The 19,226-nt window shown below is 51.2% G+C and overlaps 1 protein-coding gene and 1 non-coding gene across 11 annotated transcripts in view; both read right to left on the bottom strand.

The window, feature by feature from the left end:
* The window catches only part of PTPRS (protein tyrosine phosphatase receptor type S), a 245,435-nt gene extending 229,633 nt beyond the window's left edge, over nt 1-15,802 (bottom strand). For 6 of the 10 annotated variants that reach the window (XM_039515189.1, XM_039515194.1, XM_039515193.1 and 3 more), the window contains exon 1: nt 15,613-15,801. The gene's annotated coding sequence lies outside the window, so the exon portion shown is untranslated. Of the gene's footprint in view, nt 1-15,612 lie in introns of all 10 variants that reach the window. The other 4 variants (XM_039515197.1, XM_039515198.1, XM_039515201.1 and 1 more) reach the window with 2 other exon arrangements.
* An 813-nt stretch (nt 15,803-16,615) lies between these two features.
* TRNAR-CCU lies at nt 16,616-16,688 on the bottom strand. Its single transcript has one exon. It is a non-coding gene; the product is annotated as a tRNA-Arg (tRNA).
* Between the last annotated feature and the right edge of the window lie 2,538 nt (nt 16,689-19,226).

Below are 19,226 nucleotides of genomic sequence, written 5' to 3'. Positions count from 1 at the left end.
TGATGGATGCACAGAGGAGCACAAAAGTCATCTGGGTGGGAGGGAAAAGGGGAGACAACCCAGACCATTTAGAAAGCTTATTAAAACCTCCCAGACACAAAATAAGTTATTGTGCATTGTCTGGTTTGGGAATGACCAGAGTACATATTTAAAGTGTCACATTTTACTGCAAATTAAGACAACAGGGTACTGGATAAATTCCAACTAATACCCTATTTAGTTAGCATTCTAGATGCTGTCCCAAGACCAGGCTGATAATGCAGAACACAAAGACAGCACAAATGAGTACATTACAATGCACACAGAGAGAGAGAGAGAGTGTGTGTGTGTCAGTCAGACAGACAGACACTATTTAGGACTGGTTTACATCAGAGGACTTGCATGGGTTTACCAGAACAGGTATTTAAAGTCAGTTTATTTACACCCATGAAAACTCGTAACGTAATGTAGATGCCCTTAAACCAGCTTAACACTCACTGTAAATCAGTTTAGCAAGATACCAAATTAAACTAAACTGGTTTAACCAAAGCTTAAGCCGGTTTAAGGGCATCTACATTACATTAGTGGTTTGTCCAGTTTAGCTAAATTGATTAAAAACCCCATTCAGTTAAACCACAGCAAGTTTTCGAATGTACCCCAATCTTTACACTTGCAAACACTGCCATGGAAAACTGAAACAGGCTGTATTAGTTATTTGCACCATAATAGCACCCAGAGGCCCCAACCTCGTTGTGCTAGGAGCTGTACAAACAAAGTTGGTCTCTGCCTTGAAGAGCTCACAATCTAAGTGTAAGACAAATGATTCAACAGACAGGGGGCGCAGGACAAGAGAGTGAGAGTACAGCAGTCAGGGATGGAAAAATGGGACTGACCAGGGGCTGTCTGCTGAAAGGCAGGATATTACATCCCTAGCGGAGGGACCACAAAGGTATCGCCAGGATCCAGAAGGGAGGTACCTACTGATGTGCCTTCCAAGCCTCAAGAGAGGCACATAACCCAGCACTTCAGTGCAGGGGCCTCTCCTCTGAAAGCCAACAGCTGGGCTCCAGTAACCCCTTGTCACCCCTCCCATTCCTCTCTGTAAACAAGCTGCCAGGGAAAATAAATAGTTACTAACATGGTCATTAATTGGATTTTGGCAGAGCTCTTCCAGGGCAGTTCAGAGGAAGCCATCAGATCTAAATGGACCCGCTCATCAGCATTCAAATGCTTGAATATTTGACATGGGGGGGGGGAATCCAGCTAAGAGCATGAACCCACATCTCTGCCAGTAGCGCCCCCCACTCCCACACAGCTACTCTGCAGGGGCAACTATGCGTGGTGAGAAACCCACCTGCTACAATAAGTGTCTCTTGTCTGTCTTGACAATGCCTCCCACTTCCACCCTCCACGGCAGCTCTAGCCTTCGTATCCAATAAATAAAGGCCTGGTCTATTAGGTAACATAGCTATGATCCAACCTCTGCTGTTAGGTGCAAGCAGAGTCTTTGACATGGGTGTCTTTGAGGCAGGTTGGACGGACACACATGACCGATCATCCCCACCAAGTCACCTAGGTGTCAAATTTAGATCGAGGCTACCGCCAGGCCTCACCCAGCCGCAGAAGGGACTGCGCGCAAAGCGCAGGACAAGCAGACCCTTCCCCCAGGCCATGGCGGATACAAGAAGTAGGCACCAAACTACCACGGCCCAGCCACGTGGGCAAGGCCAGAACGGAGCTTTGAGAGGCCCCAGCAGACACTGCAGCCAGTCCCACAGAGAGAAGGACCCCAGGAGGAATCGCTGCAAGGCAGCCGCCGCTCACTCCAGCAAGCATCCCGGCCGCAACTTGAGGGGTGGGGGAACCAACCACACTCAGGAGCCCAGCCAGCCACAAGGACAGCACAGCTGGAGGAACAAGAAGGCCCTGAACAAACAACTAGACATTTACTTACTACTGCAGGGCCATGTTTCTCCCCCGACTCCTCAACCTCTGTACAAACCTCCCACTGACTTCAGCGGGCTCCACAGGGAGTATGCAGTCTTAATCTACACCCTGGTCCGCGGGCCACCATTAAATATAGAACGTGATCCTCTTCTCCTCCAAAGCCTGGGAGTGGGCAGCAGGGGATGGGTCACTGGATGACAGCCTGTTCTGTTCATTCCCTCTGGAGCACCTGGCATTGGCCGCTGTCAGAAGACAGGACACTGAGCTAGATGGACCTTTGGTCTGACCCAGTCTGGCCAGTCTTCTGTTTAGCAGTTTGACAGCTCTTTGCTCTATGTCAACATCTGAATGCATGCGGCACATGCCACCTAGCACCAGGGCTCCTGAGTGATGCCAGTCAGCCACACCCTCAAGGAGTGCCATTCCCCAGCCAAACACGTCCCCAGGGGAGCTCTGTATGTTAATCCACCGCTCTGTATTTAAAAGCTGTTCTGGAGCTCAAAGCCAACAGGCTTAGGAAAATCACGCGTCCCAACAGCCACCATCTCCAGGAGCGTCAAGAGGGCAACAAAGACAGAAAATTACTTTTAGAATCCCTGGGGCTGGGTTGCTGCCATCCAGCAGCGGCTTAGCGAGAACTCATGCACGGGGCACGCAGGACACACTCGGCTAGACGAGCAGAGCCAAAAATAATCAGCCAGAGTCCAGGCAGCTACTGCAAATATGGACGCCAAGTTAGATAAGTTGGTAAGCCGAGCGAACGACACGGGAGTGGGAAATGAAAGCCTGGGAGAAGCAGATTGGAACAGCCCCGGAAGACTGGTGAGAGACAGAAAAATAAATAAATAAAGAGACAAAAAGTTTCCAGCTTACTAGGCTGGGCTGTCAAAGAAACCAAAAATCACTTCCGTTATAAAACAATCCACACGCTTGGCCACTGAGTCCACGTCCAGAATACAGGGCTCATGGCCAAAGAATCAGATAGGAAAGGGTAGACCCAGGATCATGTGTGAAGCAGTGGCCCCCCGACAAAACGTTACGCTCCAGCTGGGAAAAGGAAGCTGGTTTGTAACACACCCAGCTTGTTTGTGGGGTATAATTCCGGGACTTAAAATTAAAATTTTTTTAAAGTTGTAATTGATTCTTACAATGATCTTTATGTTACAGTAATATCTAGAGACCCCAACCAAGCTCAGGGCCCTGTTCTGCTGGCACTGCCCAGGCAGCAAGAGACAGGGCCTGCCTCACAGAGCTGATGCTCTAAGCAGAAGTCAGAGTGGTAGGGGAAGAGCTGACAGAGAAGTGATTTGCCCAGGGTCACGCAGCAGGCCAGTGGCAAAGCTGGGCAGAGAACTCGAGTCTCCACATCTCTAGACCCGTGTGTGATGCATTAGATCGGGGGTCTCAACCTTCTTCTTTCTGAGCCCCCCGCAACATGCTATAGACTGTACAGCCCACCTGTGCCACAACAACATTTTTCTACATATAAAAGCCAGAGCCAGCATTAGGGGGCAGCAAGCAGGGCTATTGCCCAGGACCCCTCATCACAGGGGGGGCCCACAAAGCTAAGTTGCTCAGGCTTCTACTTCAGCAACAGATGGCAGAGCTCAGGGCCCCGGGCTTCAACCCCGCATGGCGAGGCTTCAGCTTTCTGCTCTGGGCCCCAGGGAGTCTAACACTGGCCCTGCTTGGTGGACCCCCTGAAACCTATTCACGGCCCCCCAGGGGGCCCCGGACCACTGGTTGAGAACCACTGCATTCGATCACAATCTCTAGATTAAAGTCAAAGCACTGAGATCCTCAGACAGGAGGGAGTATGATTCATTAGTAAAACTGGAAGGATCTGACACTAATTCACTTTTCACCAATATTTTACATTTTCCCTCTGCTTAAGCAGTGAAACTAGACTGGTCAATTTCACATTTGCTCATGATCACTTTCACTATTTGATTTCTCATGATGCATTTGGACTTTCCATGCAGCCTGGGAATGTTTGAGTTCTCCTTACCCTCTCCCTCCACAAACTCATGGTAAATTAGGGTGACCAGACAGCAAGTGTGAAAAATCGGGACAGGGGCTGAGGGGTAATAGGAGCCTATATAAGAAAAAGACCCAAAAATCAGGACTGTCCCTATCAAATTGGGACATCTGGTCACTCTGTGGTAAATGGGTTATTTGTGGAATGCTTTTTGTTTTTTAAATCATGCAGACATTTATAAGTTCTCTCAGGTTTAGTAACACTCTTTAGACTCAAAATTCAAAAGTCGTGGGTAAATTACACAATAGCACCCATTGAATGCAACTGAATCATCTCTCTCTGCCACAGATCTGGACTGCGGACGTGGTTAGGGCTGGCTTCACTGTACCTTACCCTGCAGTCTTGTAATTGCTACAAAATTATATTTTAATTAGAAACTAAGGTTCGGGATACAATCCATATGCTGTGGCGGGCCACAGGAGATCACTCCAGTGGACAAGCTACGTCTCATCTCCCTGCCCACTCAGTCCCCAAACAGCATGGAAGAGTGGATGAAGTACTCTGGAAGCCATATCAAATGTACTTTATAGTAAGCAAAGCACTTAGATCAGACTTGTACAGTTGCATCGGGTTAGGTCGATTTTTTTTTCAGCCCACTGTGTGGTGTCAAATTGTTAGTTTATTTAGCCACCTGGTCCAAGTGCTTCAAGGCGTCCCTGTTGGGTTAGGCCACACGAGCCCGGTAGGCTGTAGGACCAAACACTGCATTATGCTGCAGTGAATTAGGCCATTCTTCATCATTACGTGCCAAATCAGGAAAATTGGACTCTCTGTTGTCTTACCACCAGCAGGTGATTAACTCTGCGTGTCAAGCCCAAGACTGGATTTGGAGAATGTCCAGTTTGCACCTGATTTGGGATATTTGAGTCAGTCTGTGCCAAGCCTCCTGAACAGATCTGGGAGAGGAGCAATTAATCCTAAACCATCGCTTTCCATAAATACCTTTTAACCAGAGACCTGGGACAGTGCCCTGAATCAATAACAATGTATCAGCTGCTCTAATGACCTGCCTAGCTGGGCATCTGAGATCTCTTTAAGCCAGGTGACGATAAAGACAACAGAATTAAGCGTGCATTTCACTGCGACATGTCACACTACATGAAGAAAGGGATCTCCCCCCCCTCCCAAATATCATATGAATGTTATTTGTTGCCATTGAGAGAAAAAACAAACCCCTTCTCCTTTAGAACTCAAGCTGCATTCAGCCCCTCTTCCATACCGGACTGAGATGGTTACATTGTAAGTTCCTTGGAGCAGAGACCGTCTTTTTGTTGTGTTTGTACAGCACCTAGCACAGTGGGGTCCTGGGCCATGACGGGGGCTCCGATAATAGAAATAATCAATACACAGATGCTAGGGAAACGCAGTCTCACCAAATTATCTTAGAAGGGGCTTACAAACCTTAGCCAAGACTTACCCCTACCGCTGCAAGGCTGGTAAGCGTTAACCCCATGTTACAGATGGGTTTACCGACACCCAGAGAGAGAGGCCGAGTGACTTAAGTTCTTAAGCCAGGCAGGAACAGAGCCCAGAAGTCCTGACTCCCAGTCATCCTGCCCTAGCCTCTAGGTCAGACTCCCCTTTGGCAGAGCAGGAAGTTCAACCTAGGAGCCAGTCCTGTCAATCTCCTGCTCTACCCACTGCTTCTCAGTGCTCACTACTCCGCCTGCCTCCTCCTAATAGTGAGGATTAAAACGCAACTGTCCTATAAAGACGATTTTTCACACACATTCTGGCCTGCTCACAGTCTCCTTCCCAGGACATTTAACTGGAGTCCGTTAGCAAAGCAAAGCAGGAGTATTATTTCAATCCGAGGCACCTATTACTCCACTAGAAAAATGTATGCCTTTCTCCTTGTGAAATATGGGACCTCGCTGCACACAGGAAAAAGGAAAGTGCCAGCAAACTCATTGGTTAATAAATCAATCTGGCAGGGAACAATTAACAGTTTCCAATAATCAATTAGTCAGGAGCAGCAATTCTCTCCCATCCAGCAATTGATCTGAAATATGGCTCCTTTTGTAATTACTGCCAGTTGGGTGTGTTTCAGAACAGGGCACATCCAGCTAATGGCTGTAGGCTTAGCAGCCCACTCCAGACGCACTGAGAATCAGGCCGGGGGGAGGTCACACCTTGACCCCAAGCCAGGCCTTATATTGCAACAGCGAAGGGAGACATGAATGCAGGGGATTGGCATTCAGCCTCCTGTTTAGGCTCAAGGCACTCCTGGAAGCCAGGCAAACATTTATAGCAGTACTTTGCACTTCTCTTTGGATTTAATCCGAGGCGCTCAAAGCCTTTCACAAATGTAAGTAAAGCTTCCCAGTACCTCATGGGTAAATAAGTTACGCCCATTTTACATATGAGGAAAGTAGAGGCAGGGATAAAACAAGCAACATGCCCAAAGTCACACAGCAAGTCAACAAGCAGGTTGTGATTAAAACCCGCGCTCACGACTCCTGGTCCTGTGCTTTCGCCACCAGACCATCCCTCCTCTCAGGCAGCTACACATGCAGCTACACATGACAGCAGCACATGCAAAACACCAGATATTGACTGCAAACAAACAGCACTACGATGCATCCTGCTGTTTGGGATGCAGGACTTCGGAGAACAAGGATTCTCCTTCTCAACCCTACTACTGCATGAGCGACCTCTCAGCAGGAAGCAAAATGCGCAAAACATCTGTTAGTCTATAAGGTGCCACAGGATTCTTTGCTGCTTCTACAGAACCAGACTAACACGGCTACCCCTCTGATACCTAGCCCCAGGAACACCTAGAAGTAGTTCTGGGCCCAGCAGGGAATGAACAATTGCTTCCCACAGCCACACTCTAGAGAGGCTGCAAGAAATCAATCATTTTGACCCCAAGTGCAAAACGATCCCCCCTTTGGGGTCGATGCAGCCCCCATAGGGTTCACAAGAAGGTAATTGGAATGATCCCTAACTAGAAAGTCAGCTGGTCCCTCCCACCCTGAGCCAACACCTCTCCGAACGCTGAGCACTGGAATTCACTGTACTTGGAGGACATCCAGCATCTGAAGAGGGGAAGAAAAAGGTGGACACCCACTTTCTCCGCCTTCATCCCCCCTTCCAGGTAATAAGCCTGGGGAGGAGGGATGGCATTGGAGCACCCAGGTGGAAGGAAAGAGAATGGAAAATATCTTCTCTACCCCATCGACATGCACACCCCTCCCCCCCCGCCCGAGAGGGCCCGGGAAAAGGAGAGGAGCGGTCGGCTAGAATGGTCCCACCCAGCGCAAAGAGAAGCAATAGTGAGTCATGCCGAACGCAGGCTAAGGATGGTTATAATGCTAAGCTAGGACTTGAGACCTAGGCTAGATTCCCAGCTCCGCCACAGACTTCCTAGGTGACCCTGGGAATGTCACTTAACTTTCTGCTCGTCCTCTGTAACATGAGGCTAATAGCACTTCCCCACCTCACAGGGAGCACCCAGGAAAAAAATTAGTTGGTGCTATGCACCCCATGCCCCACCTCCACCTCCGCCTACCTCCCAGTATTTCCCACCCGGAGGCCGCCAAACAGCTGTTTGGCAGCATTAGCATGCTCTGGGGGGGGGGGGTAAGGGGGAGGAGCGGGAACGTGGCACGCTCAGGGGAGGAGGCGGGGCCAGGATTTGGGAAAGGAGTTGGAATGGGGGCGGGGCAGGGGTGCGAAGAGATGGGGCAGGGGCGGGGCTTCATGGAAGGGGTGGAGTGGGGCCGGGGGCAGAGGGAGGGTCGAGCACCCATGGGGAAGAGGGGAAGTCGGCGCCTATGGCACTGAATGCAGCCACCTCGCTGATGGAGCGCAGTAGTTATGCACAGCTAAGAGAAAAGGGGGGGGGGGAAGAGAGAGTCTGGCCAATGACACCCAGGCGGACTCCTCCTCTTACCGAAAGCGCCTTGGGACGTTTAGTGTCCAAGCAGGTCAGAGCTCAGTTTGTCAAGTGCTCAGCTGAAGGAACAGACACGTACACGCCACCGAATTCCACCTCCCGGCACATGCACCACGTGGGTTCCAAGGTGTGACACTGAGTTCCGCACCGTGAGTCACTGGTTAATTTGCACCCTCTGAGAAATGAAAAATTGACTGTTTTTCCAGTTTTCCCCTGAAGCTCCTGAAACACGGTTCAGAGCAGAGGATGAAAAACAAGAAGAGAATCCTGTTAACTCCATCTCCAGAGTATTTTGCTTTGTGTGGTTTTGAGGCGAATGTTGCCACAGCTGCTGCAGCGTCAGATTGACCGGCTACCTGATGGTCAGTCCCATGCTTGATGGCAACCCACAGCTTGCATCAGCCACCATCCCCAAGGCATTCCATAGCCATCTGCCTCCCAGCACAGCAGCCAGCATCACGCCGGGGGAGCAGCTGGTGTCCCCCCACAACGCACCCAGAGTTCTCTGGTCCAGCCCGGTGACACACACAGAATCCACCTCTTAACAGATCAAGATCACGTATTTCATTCAGAAATCAAACCCCACTCCAGCATCTTCTCCAGATTAAAGAGCATTTTACCACCCGCATCCCATCAGCAGCACTTCACTGGATGTCTCCCACAGAACAATCAAGCAACTTATATTCAAATTTTATGTGACTCAGTGATTAAGATTCAACCCTCCCTCCTTATGCAAATCCAGACACTGTGCCTGGTACCATCTCCTTGGAAAGATAAAGTTGCCACGTCAATGGGGTTTTGGGGGCCAGACTCTGCAGGGGGCACATCGCCCCCAGGGTAAAGGGACGGGCACAATGTCACCAAGACATTGGAGGTACTTTTCACAGACACCCCCTGCTTATCCTGCAAGCGGGGCAGGCTGGAGCTGTGCTCTGCCACTGTTTCAGCGCTGAGTGCAAATTAAAAAGCACACCCCCACCCACACACCCCCACCCCAAGATGGGTAAAAAGAGAGAGAAATAGCACTGGGAAGCCCCATCAATAATTTCTAGACATAGGGGACACAACGGGAAGATGCTGCCTTCTATCCTTTCCCTTTGGAAAGTTTAAAAAACAAAAAAACACCACAGTCTTCCTTTCTATTCAGCTAGCCAGCAGGCTGCAGCTCCTCTGACAACCCCACTTTCCTGGAGGGCTCAGCGTCCCCCGGCAAAGAGAGGGGAACCCAGCTGTAGCTCTGAGCAAGAGAAGGCCATCAGAAGCCGAGGAAGGAGGGTAAACAAGCTTTTAGTGCCCAGTGCTAGGCAAGCAGCAGTTGCAAGCCTGTTAGAAGGCAGATGCAACCGCTTTAAACCAAGGGGGGGGGGGGGGGAGGGATTCAGCTGTTGGTGGAAAATGTAAACCGCCCATGCTGAAAACACAAGCGTGGGGGGGGGGAGGAGGAGGCAGGGAAGGACACACAGAACCAGGATCAGAAGCCAGACAGTGCAGGCAGCATCTCTGCAGGGTTGATGCAAACCATTTTCCTTTTAGAGCTGCTTGCCCCGATTCTCTGAGCATTTGTTCCTAGTTCCTCATCGCCCTTGGAACAAAGCACGGCTGCATGTTAATGTTTTATACCATTATTCTAACAGCAATGCCAAAGACTAAAAGCAAGAGCAGTTCCTTGCAGAGCAGGAGACGTTACACTCCCTGAATACTTGGATAGCTCTGCAAAAAAAACTAATAAAACACCCCAAGCCAAACACACAGACTCTACATCCTAATATTTTCAATTGGTTTTGATTGATTCTGTAAATTGTGCTTTAATGCAGTCGGGAGAAAATTGCTCCAAGCTGAAAACATTAAAGCATTGTCAATTATCCCCCAAACACGTTAGGTTTACTTCTCTTCGTTTTTAGTACATTCCTCCGCTCGGCATTGGTAAGACACAGGCATCACAGATGTAACAATAGGCTTCACGGATCCAAGAGGCATCAGAACTTACATTCTCCTTCCCCGCCCGCCCCCCAGTAAACCAGGGGTTTTGTGCAGTCCTGTCTTCTGGGGCTGGGGCAGAGGCAATTCCCCTCCAAACCAAGGCACCAGAAGCACCACTAAAAGCAGAACCAGAGTTTCACTTTGCCCTTCTCATCCAAGGATCAGAGCACTTCAGAAACGCTCGGATACACCCACTTTACAGATCTGGCGCAAAGCAGAAGCAACTTGCCCAAAGTCACAACGGGATTCAGTGGCAGATCCCAGGATTCCAGGGGCTAACAAGACAACTGCGCCTCCCAGAAGGAGGAAAGGAACCAAAAACGAGGGTTTGGCTGTCAATTAATATGCAGCCCAGAGGTAAAAGAAGATCTATTCACTCATCAACGGCTACTGCTCCCACTCCTAGCCCCCAGACTTTTATTGGAAAGAAGAGATTCTCTAATATACACCGTACCTTCCACCTCACACCCAGCTGCTCCACCACACAAGAAGGCACAAACACAACGGAAGCCGGAGCATTCTCTTAACAGCGCTCAATTTCAATCCCAAGAAAAAGGGATGAAGCACTTAATGGATGAGGTCTCAGCTCTCCCCTTCCCCACCAACACTTACAGAGAGAGCACACACTCACTACATCAACACACGCCCGAGGTCCCAGCCCGCTAAAAACCCTGCCCTGGCAGAATCCAGAATGGCCATGGATTGGGATGTGGCATTAGCTCGAAAGTCTTGCCGCTCGCTGCGCCCAGCCATCTCTGCAGCTCAGAATGCTTGGATGCCAATTACCTTCTGCCTTCACCCACACCACCCCCAAAAAGCCGATTACTATTTCCTTAAAGATCGGGGTTTCTTCAGCCCCAGAACTATACGGAACGTATCAATACAACAGACTGACAGGGGATAATGTAGAGGGCAAACAATCTCACACAAAGCAATAAAACATCTTGAGCACCAGGGATATAGGGGGTTCCCTTAAAGAGAGGACGCGACCCTAATACACTCTTCCCCTCCTCCCCATAGCCAGTCACCGTCACATGCAAAAGCAAGACAACACACCTGACAGCCATCCTTCTGTGCAGAACTGACAGAGAAGAGGGTATTTTTTAATCCATCAGCGTTTCCAGTTGAACACCACAGACCGATGTCGTCTGCAGAGTAGGTACTACCGGAGGCAAGCCTGGAGACCTTCTCCTGTGATAAATCCATTTGGTTCTGACAATATCCTACCACTCAAACCCCTCAAAACTACAGATCGTTTTACTCATCATCTGGCTGCATCCAGCAGCTTCCCCCACCAGGCCACCCCACGCACCGAAAAACAAAGGGGAGCCACTGGAGTGCCAATTTACATGCTGTGCATTGCTGATGAAGAGTGTGTGTGGGGGGGGGGTGTCTTAAGTCTTCAATACAAGAAGTTAGAGAGGAATTGGTTCTGCTGTCAGTCAGCCAGCTGCAAGAGGAGCAACCTGAAACCTTACAAATGGGTGTCCGAGGGCGAAGAAGAAGTTAGTTTTTGAAGTAAGTGAGGCGGGAAGACGGGTGGAATCATCTCCCCGTGATGACGCAATGATTTCCCCGTGATGCTGCGAGTCGAGGTCATAGCATCTCTCTGCATACCCCTCACTTTCCTAGGCGGCTTCTCATTCCCCTCCGCCCCCTTTCCACACATTGCACCTAATTATGCCAATCCTCCATAGGATTAGAGCACCATTAGACACAGCAGGTAGAAATCCTGTTACCAGGGGTGGGGAGAGGGCAGCTTCAGACTACAATGCTGCAACTTGGCTCAGAGATGATAATGGTCACCGGTTGCCTGTCTCCCTCCAGCATGGTATTTCACCCACCCCTCCTTCGGAGAGGCACAGTTGCATTACTGTTGGTATCGGAAACCCAGATTATAAATGACACTGTAAAATCCAGGTTTTGTAGCCTGGGCTTCGGGTACCTCTAACTGAGCCTTTGTTAATTTTATTTTGTTAGATCCTATCTTGCAGGTGGCTGTAATGCTAGAAGAGCATCACCAGTTGCATTTACTTGCCTCGGATTTGTGTGTACATACATACACACACACACACACAATACCTTTCTTAATGGACCCTATGCAAATGCCTGTGCCCCTGTTCTGACTCCCAATTTGACTGTAGACTCTCTCTTTATGAACAGCCATCTGAGATCTCAAACACCTTCGCAGTGAGCAAGCACAGACACAAAGCATCACACACCTGTTAAAAAACAGGAATATAAAAAGAGCCTGGATTCCCAGAACCCATTAATAACCCCCTTGGCGGAAGCAGCAAGTGCCTAATAGGGGAGAGATTTGACCTTTTGCCTCATTCCACCCCCTCTCCCCAAAAGGGCTGCCCAAATCAATCGGGTGTTTTAACAGTGTATGGCTAAAAACGGAGGCCTCTCCCAGGGATGCTGGTGTCACACCCAATTTCCATGAGATTAAAAAACATGACTCAAAAGCCACACGCACGGGTCTCTCTCAGATCCAGAGCAGAAATATGAATGCAGCTTGGATAAAACTGACTATTTAGTACAATATATACGGTAATCAAAGACCACCACCCCAAATGCTACAAAGGTCCAGCCATCACATCGACTCAGCACCAGGGAAATGCAGGATTCCAGTCGAAGGCTGGCTACACGGCCGGCCAGCCAGCCTGAATGAACTTGCCGGCCAAGGCTTTTCAGACCCTATGCACAGGTGCAGCGGCAGGTAAAATACACCAAGCAAACAGCAGGTTATTTCTCTGATCTCCTACAGAGCCAGCCTAGAGGGAGCGGTCAGTGGGAAGCAGATTAAGCTCTTTTATTCAGGGCTGGAGATAACCAAATCCCAATTCAAAAGAGTGCAAAGCTCAGCTCGGGCCCCTCTCCGCATGTGCCACGTCCCCTCTCCTGTCAGTTAAGCCATGCCAAATAAATACATAAAACCCAAACCACAGAGAAAGTAAAAAGTGCAATCTCAAGATACCCCAGCTGTGGTTTAATGGGGAACCAAACAGCAAGAACACACGAAAAAAGAAAAGCCAGAGCAGGAGGCGCAGCTACCGAGCTGAACGGAGACCTAGGACGCCCCCTTGGGAACAATGCAATCAATCCAAACACACCCAGACACACAGCGAGCAGTTTTCAGGAAGGCTGGAGGGAGCTCGGGCAGCAGGATGAACCGTAAGGTGATTTAGGAGGTGGCCACACAACATAACTAAAAAGATAACAGGAAAGATGGTGGCTGTTTCCACCAAGCCTGCCGATAAGAAATGATACAACTAGGGAGGGTCCTACAAGTCACACGGAGCGGTGATGAGCGAGGGCGACCGTTCCAAACGAGCAGAGGAAACGAGGCTCTTTGGACGCTGCTTCCAGGGGTAAAAGGCAGGGGGGACACAGCAGCAGCCCCTCTGTTAAAAGGCGTACAAGTTACTTGGTTACACATCGAGAGTTTACGCTTTTCAAAACGTTTACTGCTCCAGCTGCAGGTTAAGCAGCATCTACACCAAAGTGAGATGTCAGGGTTATTTCTCCATCTCTCATGTGATTCGTTCCCTTTTCCTAGACACGGCTAAGCCATTTGTGGCTTATAAAGATACTTGAGAGGAACAATTCCGCCTCCTTTTGAAATACACCAGATACCACATATTATTGAACTACCCATTGGGGAGGAATATCACCCCAAAATCTCCTCTAAGGAGGGATTTTTCCACCCCCCCCCGCCCCCCACTTCTGGTGCCTGTGTGCGTACCATGATTTTTTTGAAGCCATCTTCTGATCAGCAAAACGTACAGGTCATTTACAATGCCTCTAGGGAGTGGAGAAATGGAGAGCAGGCTTGATGTCTACGTGAAACGGCAGTCTGTGGCAGTGACAATTCATGCTTGGGAGGGGGTAGAAAAATCATACCGAGGAAGGAGACCTACTTGTGCACATGATGGCATGAGCTACGTGATGCCACAATGGGACCCAGGCGCAGTGGTGGCACTAGGGTTTAAGCAGATTAAGCAATTGGTCAGGGCCCCAGGAAGCCCCGATTTAGCATTACCCCCAAAATACTGTTCCTCTCTTTCAATGTGGACCAAACAAGTGTCTGGCCATGTGCTGGGCTGCGATATTTTTTGGTTCATGGAAATAATGCAATTAATTTTTTTAGGGGGCGTGTGAATGGTCAAAGGGGCCAGGACCCCCATAATATTCCTGTTTAAGGCCTCCAGTGGGCTAACATCACCTCTGCCCATAAGGCACAGCCTGCAAGGAGGCGCGGGGAACACAATGGGACCCAGGCAACAAGCCAGGGTGCCCCAGGAGGGTGCAGTCCTGCCGAGCAGGGACAGGCCATCAGCCATAAGCGGCACGAGACACGGGAAAGGCATCGCCATGGGGGCATCATGTCCACACAACCCGAGCACGGCGGGCAGTGGAGCTCACAAGGCAGCAGGTAAGCTCAGCAGGATGTTTGGTGCCCAGGGGAAGAGGCGCTGAGTCAACAGAAGGGGGCAGGATGCCCACAGGCTGGGGAGCAACGCCGAGCACTGGCGACTGTGCGTGGAAGCTGGAACGTGGGGGCCAGGCTGGGCTATGCCCATCATGGGCTGGAGGAGGGGGAGGCTGCTTCGCTGTGCAGAGAGGGAGGAGAGCGGGGCAGCAGGGAGGGAGGGAGAAGCAATGGGGAGATCCTCAGGACTCGGGGGAGGGGGAGGCGAGGAGGGGTTTCCCTCCTGACTTCTCCCAGCAGCATCGCCTGTAGCAGTCAGGGAGCTGGGAGGAGCTCCTTGCCAGCAGCCTCCTCCCTGGTACCCAAGTGCAATGCCTGCCAAGGATGCAGCTCCCCACCCCCCACCCCAGCGCAATGGCCGGTTGCACCAGCGGCGCATCTTCAGCGGGCGCGAGCCCGGCTGCCTCCTCCCCCGCCACGGCCGGGTCCCCAGCGGAGCTTCCCCTCCCTTTGTATCCAGCGTCTGGTTGTCCCCAGCGCATCCTTCCCGAGCCTGCCAGAGCGAGCGCCCCGGAGCCTCCCCTGCCCGATGCAATCGACTCCTTCCCCCGTGCAATTCCCCCGGGACTCGGATGCACCCTGCCGTCAGCCCCAGGGGAATCCCGTCCCCGGTGCTTTCCTGCGTCCTATCCTGGAGCGAACCCCCCGATGCTTGCGCGCAATCTTCCTGCCTCCTCCTCAGTTACACCCTCATTGCAACCTGCCTCCTGCCCAGCACAGCCCCCTCCCCCACTCCCAGTGCAATTCTCACCCCCACCCACTGCAATCTGGCCCGAGTTCAATTCCACCCCCCCAAATCTCCAGAGCTCGGGCGCTGCCTGATCCTGTCCCCAACGAAGCCCCTCCCCAATTCTTCATTGCAACCTGCCCCCCCTCCCACGCCACTTTAACTCCCGATGCTCCGCTACAACCTCCCCACTTCTGCTCCATTGCACCACCACCCCCCATGCACCCCTGCCCTGCTGCTCCAATCCACCCTGGGCCATACCCTTAGGGCTCCACTGCAATCTGCTCCGCCCCCCCATGCAACTCCCCCTCTTGCTCCATTGCAACCTCCCCACACCCCAATCTGCCCCACATGCAACCTGCTCCATTGCAATCCCCCTGCGGCTCCAATGCAAGCTCCCCACATCCCTAAAGCTCCATTGCAACCCCCCCCCTCCAGCAACCCTCCTGCTCCAACCCAGCCTGCCCCACATCCCTAAGGCTCCATTGCAACTCCCGTGCAACCTGTCCACACACCCCCCCGGCTCCATCGCGTCCCCCACCCCTTACCTGGCGGCTGGGCTGCCCGCTCACATCCTCGCCCGCCGTCCGGCCGGAGGAGGCGCATTAATCCCGGGCAGCCCCCTCCTCCCCCGGACCCGCTCGGCTCCCGGCTGAGGATGCTGCGCGGAGGAGGGGGCGCGCGGGGGACACTGCGGCTCCAGCTCCCTCCCGGGCTCCAGACACTCTCACAGGTGATGTCATTCCCCGAGCCTCCGCCGCCTGACGTCACCGGGGGGCGGGGCCCAAGGAGGGGAGAGGGGGCGGGGCGCCCTGCGTCACCGCGGAGGCGAGGGAAGCCGGCGACGCGAGGCCAGCCAATGGGAGAGTTGCGCCGCCGTCACGTGGGGGAGGGCGTGGCAGCGGGCGGGAGGGGAGATTTAAAGGGCGAGGCGGAAGCGGCGCACGTGGGCGCGGGAGCACGTGGCGCGATTCGAAGGGGGGGGCTGGTGGTTGAAGGTCTGTCGCGGCACGTGGGGTGGGTGGAAGGGCAGGGGCCGCACGTGGAGGGACGAGACCTCATGGTGCAAAGGGGATTTAAAGGGAATGGGGCACATTGCAGGAGGGGGATTTAAAGGCAGAGGGTGGGCCACGTGCTGCAGGTGGGGGCAGTTAAAGAGCAGGAGAGGAGGCAGTTTTGCAAGGCAGGAGGGTGTTTGTGGCAGGAATCCTCTCTGGGTCAAAGGTCTGGGGGAGAGCCAGGACATGGTGCAGAGGCTGTGGAAGGAGTTAAAGCTGGGGAGAGCCCCTGGTGTGAGTAGGCAGTTCACTGGAGGAGGACAACCGTGCATCCAGCCTGTTGGTCAAGCCTGTAGTCCTGCAGCAATCTGCCAGCCCTCCTCATTTGGAAGGGAGATTGCCTGATTTCAACTTTGGCTTTAACCCAGGGTTGTAGTATTGCTTTTAATGGGTCACACATAGGTAACAGGTCATAGAACGTCAGGGTTGGAAGGGACCTCAGGAGGTATCTAGTCCAACCCCCTGCTCAAAGCAGGAAAAAAAAGGAGCTTTTCACCCCAGATGGGACTTGAACCCACAATCTCTGGCTTAGGAAGCCAATACCTTATCCATTAGGCCACTGAGATCCAAGATCATAGCCTAACAGTGAACTCCTTGTTTGTGCCTCACCCTTGTGCAGAACGACAGCTCAAACCTGAAGCATCATTTAAATCCCCCTTAAACCCTGCAGGACTTAAGTGCTACAGAGACCATATGCTACCTCTCCACAGAGGGGTGAATTTCACCCAAAGAGAATAATGAGGGTGCTAACACGAAACCACAACCCAGCATAGTCACTTTGATCTGGAGGTATTTCCCCTCGTGCCTTTCAATGAGATGTTTGAGAATTCTCATAATAGAATCTCAGGGTTGGAAGGGACCTCAGGAGGTATCTAGTCCAACCCCCTGCTCAAAGCAGGACCAACCCCCAACTAAATCCATTACCATCATTGTTATTTTTTTAACCTCCCTCTTTCATAGGGTCATCTCTTAACAGAGCCCTGGGTTCCCACTGGAGGTTTTGAGGTCCTGCCAGAGATGCCAGCTGTCAGGAAAACTAAATAAAAAAACACTGCAGTTCAAGGCTTCCAACCCCATAATTGCATCCCCACCTTCATATTTATTTTCATCAAATCCAACACGGGGGTGGCTTATTGAGAGCTCTGCAGATGCACTCATCACCCACTTTCCTGAGAGTGCCGAGGTCAGGGCAAAGGGACTTTGGTTGCTTAATCACAGAATCATTCGAAGTAGAGGCAAAAACAACCTGCTAATTCCTCTAGGCCATCCCTCAGCCAGTGTGGGATTGTTTGCTGCAGTATATTTTGTACCCTGGCTGGCTGGCTGGCTGGCTTGCTTGACATCTGTCACCATCAGTGCAAAGACTAAAATGTTTATGTCCTTCTGGTATGTCAGCACTTTTGTGACCAGATCTAGATCTGCTATTTCAGGCAGTGTCTGGATTCTCCCCAATTATATTGCTACCTTGTTGGGAGATGATGAGGGCAATACACGTACCTAGACAGAGACAACATCACATTTCCAGAAAATGAAGCAAATGCTACCACCGTCGTATTTAAAGTCTTGAACTGCAGACAAACTCCAGCGCAAGCGAGAGGAGGTTTAGCACAGGTGCAAGTAAAATTAAGTGCTTGGTGTAGTCCTCTGTAATGAAAGTTAAGTCTCAAGCCCCTTAAATGTAACCTTTGGGAAGCAAATAAAAGCATTATCCTCATTCCTGCTAGTCATGGAGTGCTGTGCGTATACGCACTGCGTGTAAGTGAAAAGAAAAGTGCTACCTACAGGCGGCCCTGATTCTGTATTAGGCCCCAGTTATCACTTATACTCACCACCAGCATATCCCTTTGTGTCAGGACGCAGCATTGCAGGGGTTCTTCCTCTCTCGTGCCCTCCTCACATCCTGCTTCCACAACGGTCCACCGTTTCTGTGGCCTCACCCTTCAGCCAGGTCAGCGCTCAGTCCAGTCCCTTTCCAGCATTAACAGAAGGCAAATTAAGTCTGAACTCAAAATAGCCCTAGGCTTTAAAGTTCATAGTACAAACCATCACAGACGTCCAAAGCCAATGTTGTCACGATTATGCCCCTAACTGGGCCACAATACTTGGATTAGGGCTAGGAGAGCCTTCCTTCCATGCCCTGGCTTTACCCAGAACTGACCCCTAAGAGAAACAACCAGTCTGACCTGCTGGGCTCTGATTGGCTTCCACCGGCTCCTGGCTCTTCTAGCTGCCGGAGGACCAACTCTCGCTGCTTTTGCCTGCAGCTGATTATGGGAAAGGGAAGCCTCTCTAGGCAACCCCTGGAGGTCTGTCCTTGCTGGTCTTTCCTTCCAGAAGGACACCTTCTTAGGGCAGGGTGTGTCAAGGCCTAGAGAACATACCCTACGAAGGAAGGCTGAAAGAATTGGGTTTGTTTAGCTGGGAAAGAGAAGACTGAGAGGGGACATGATAGCAGTTTTCAGGTCTCTAAAAGGAGAAGGGAGAAAACTTGCTCATCTTAGCCTCTAAGGATAGAACAAGAAGCAATGGGCTTAAACTGCAGCAAGGGAGGTTTCGGTTGGACATTAGGAAAAAGTTCCTAACTGTCAGGGTGGTTAAACACTGGAATAAACTGCTTAGGGAGTTTGTGGAATCTCCATCTCTGGAGATATTTAAGAGTGGGTTAGATAAATGTCTATCAGGGATGGTCTAGACAGTATTTGATCCTGCCATGAGGGCAGGGGTCTGGACTCGATGACTTCTAGAGGTCCCTTCCAGTCCTAGAGTCTATGAATCTATGAAAGGCAGTGGTGGTGCCTCTGGCAATGGGCAGCACATGTCTGCTACACCCAGTCAGAGCCCGCAATTCAGTAAAGCATTTTAGGCAAGTCCCTCTGTATTCACCAAAGCACATGCTTAACTTTAAGTAGATGCTTAAGAACCAGTCCATGCTTAAGTACTTTGCTCAATAAGGGTTGACTACTGAATCAGGGACTTACTGACACACTGAGGTGCACTTGCCAAGTTACACCTGCCTAGTAGGAAGAGTGAGGTTTGGAATAAGTGTGTAGCGAAGCATTTTGTTAGTGCTGAGGAGGATGCTAAGCCCACATCTCTCCAGGCAT

Source organism: Mauremys reevesii, linkage group 26, assembly GCF_016161935.1.
Source record: "Mauremys reevesii isolate NIE-2019 linkage group 26, ASM1616193v1, whole genome shotgun sequence".
In the NCBI taxonomy this organism is placed as follows: Eukaryota; Metazoa; Chordata; order Testudines; family Geoemydidae; genus Mauremys; species Mauremys reevesii.
This window is presented reverse-complemented; position numbering and strand designations above follow the sequence as displayed.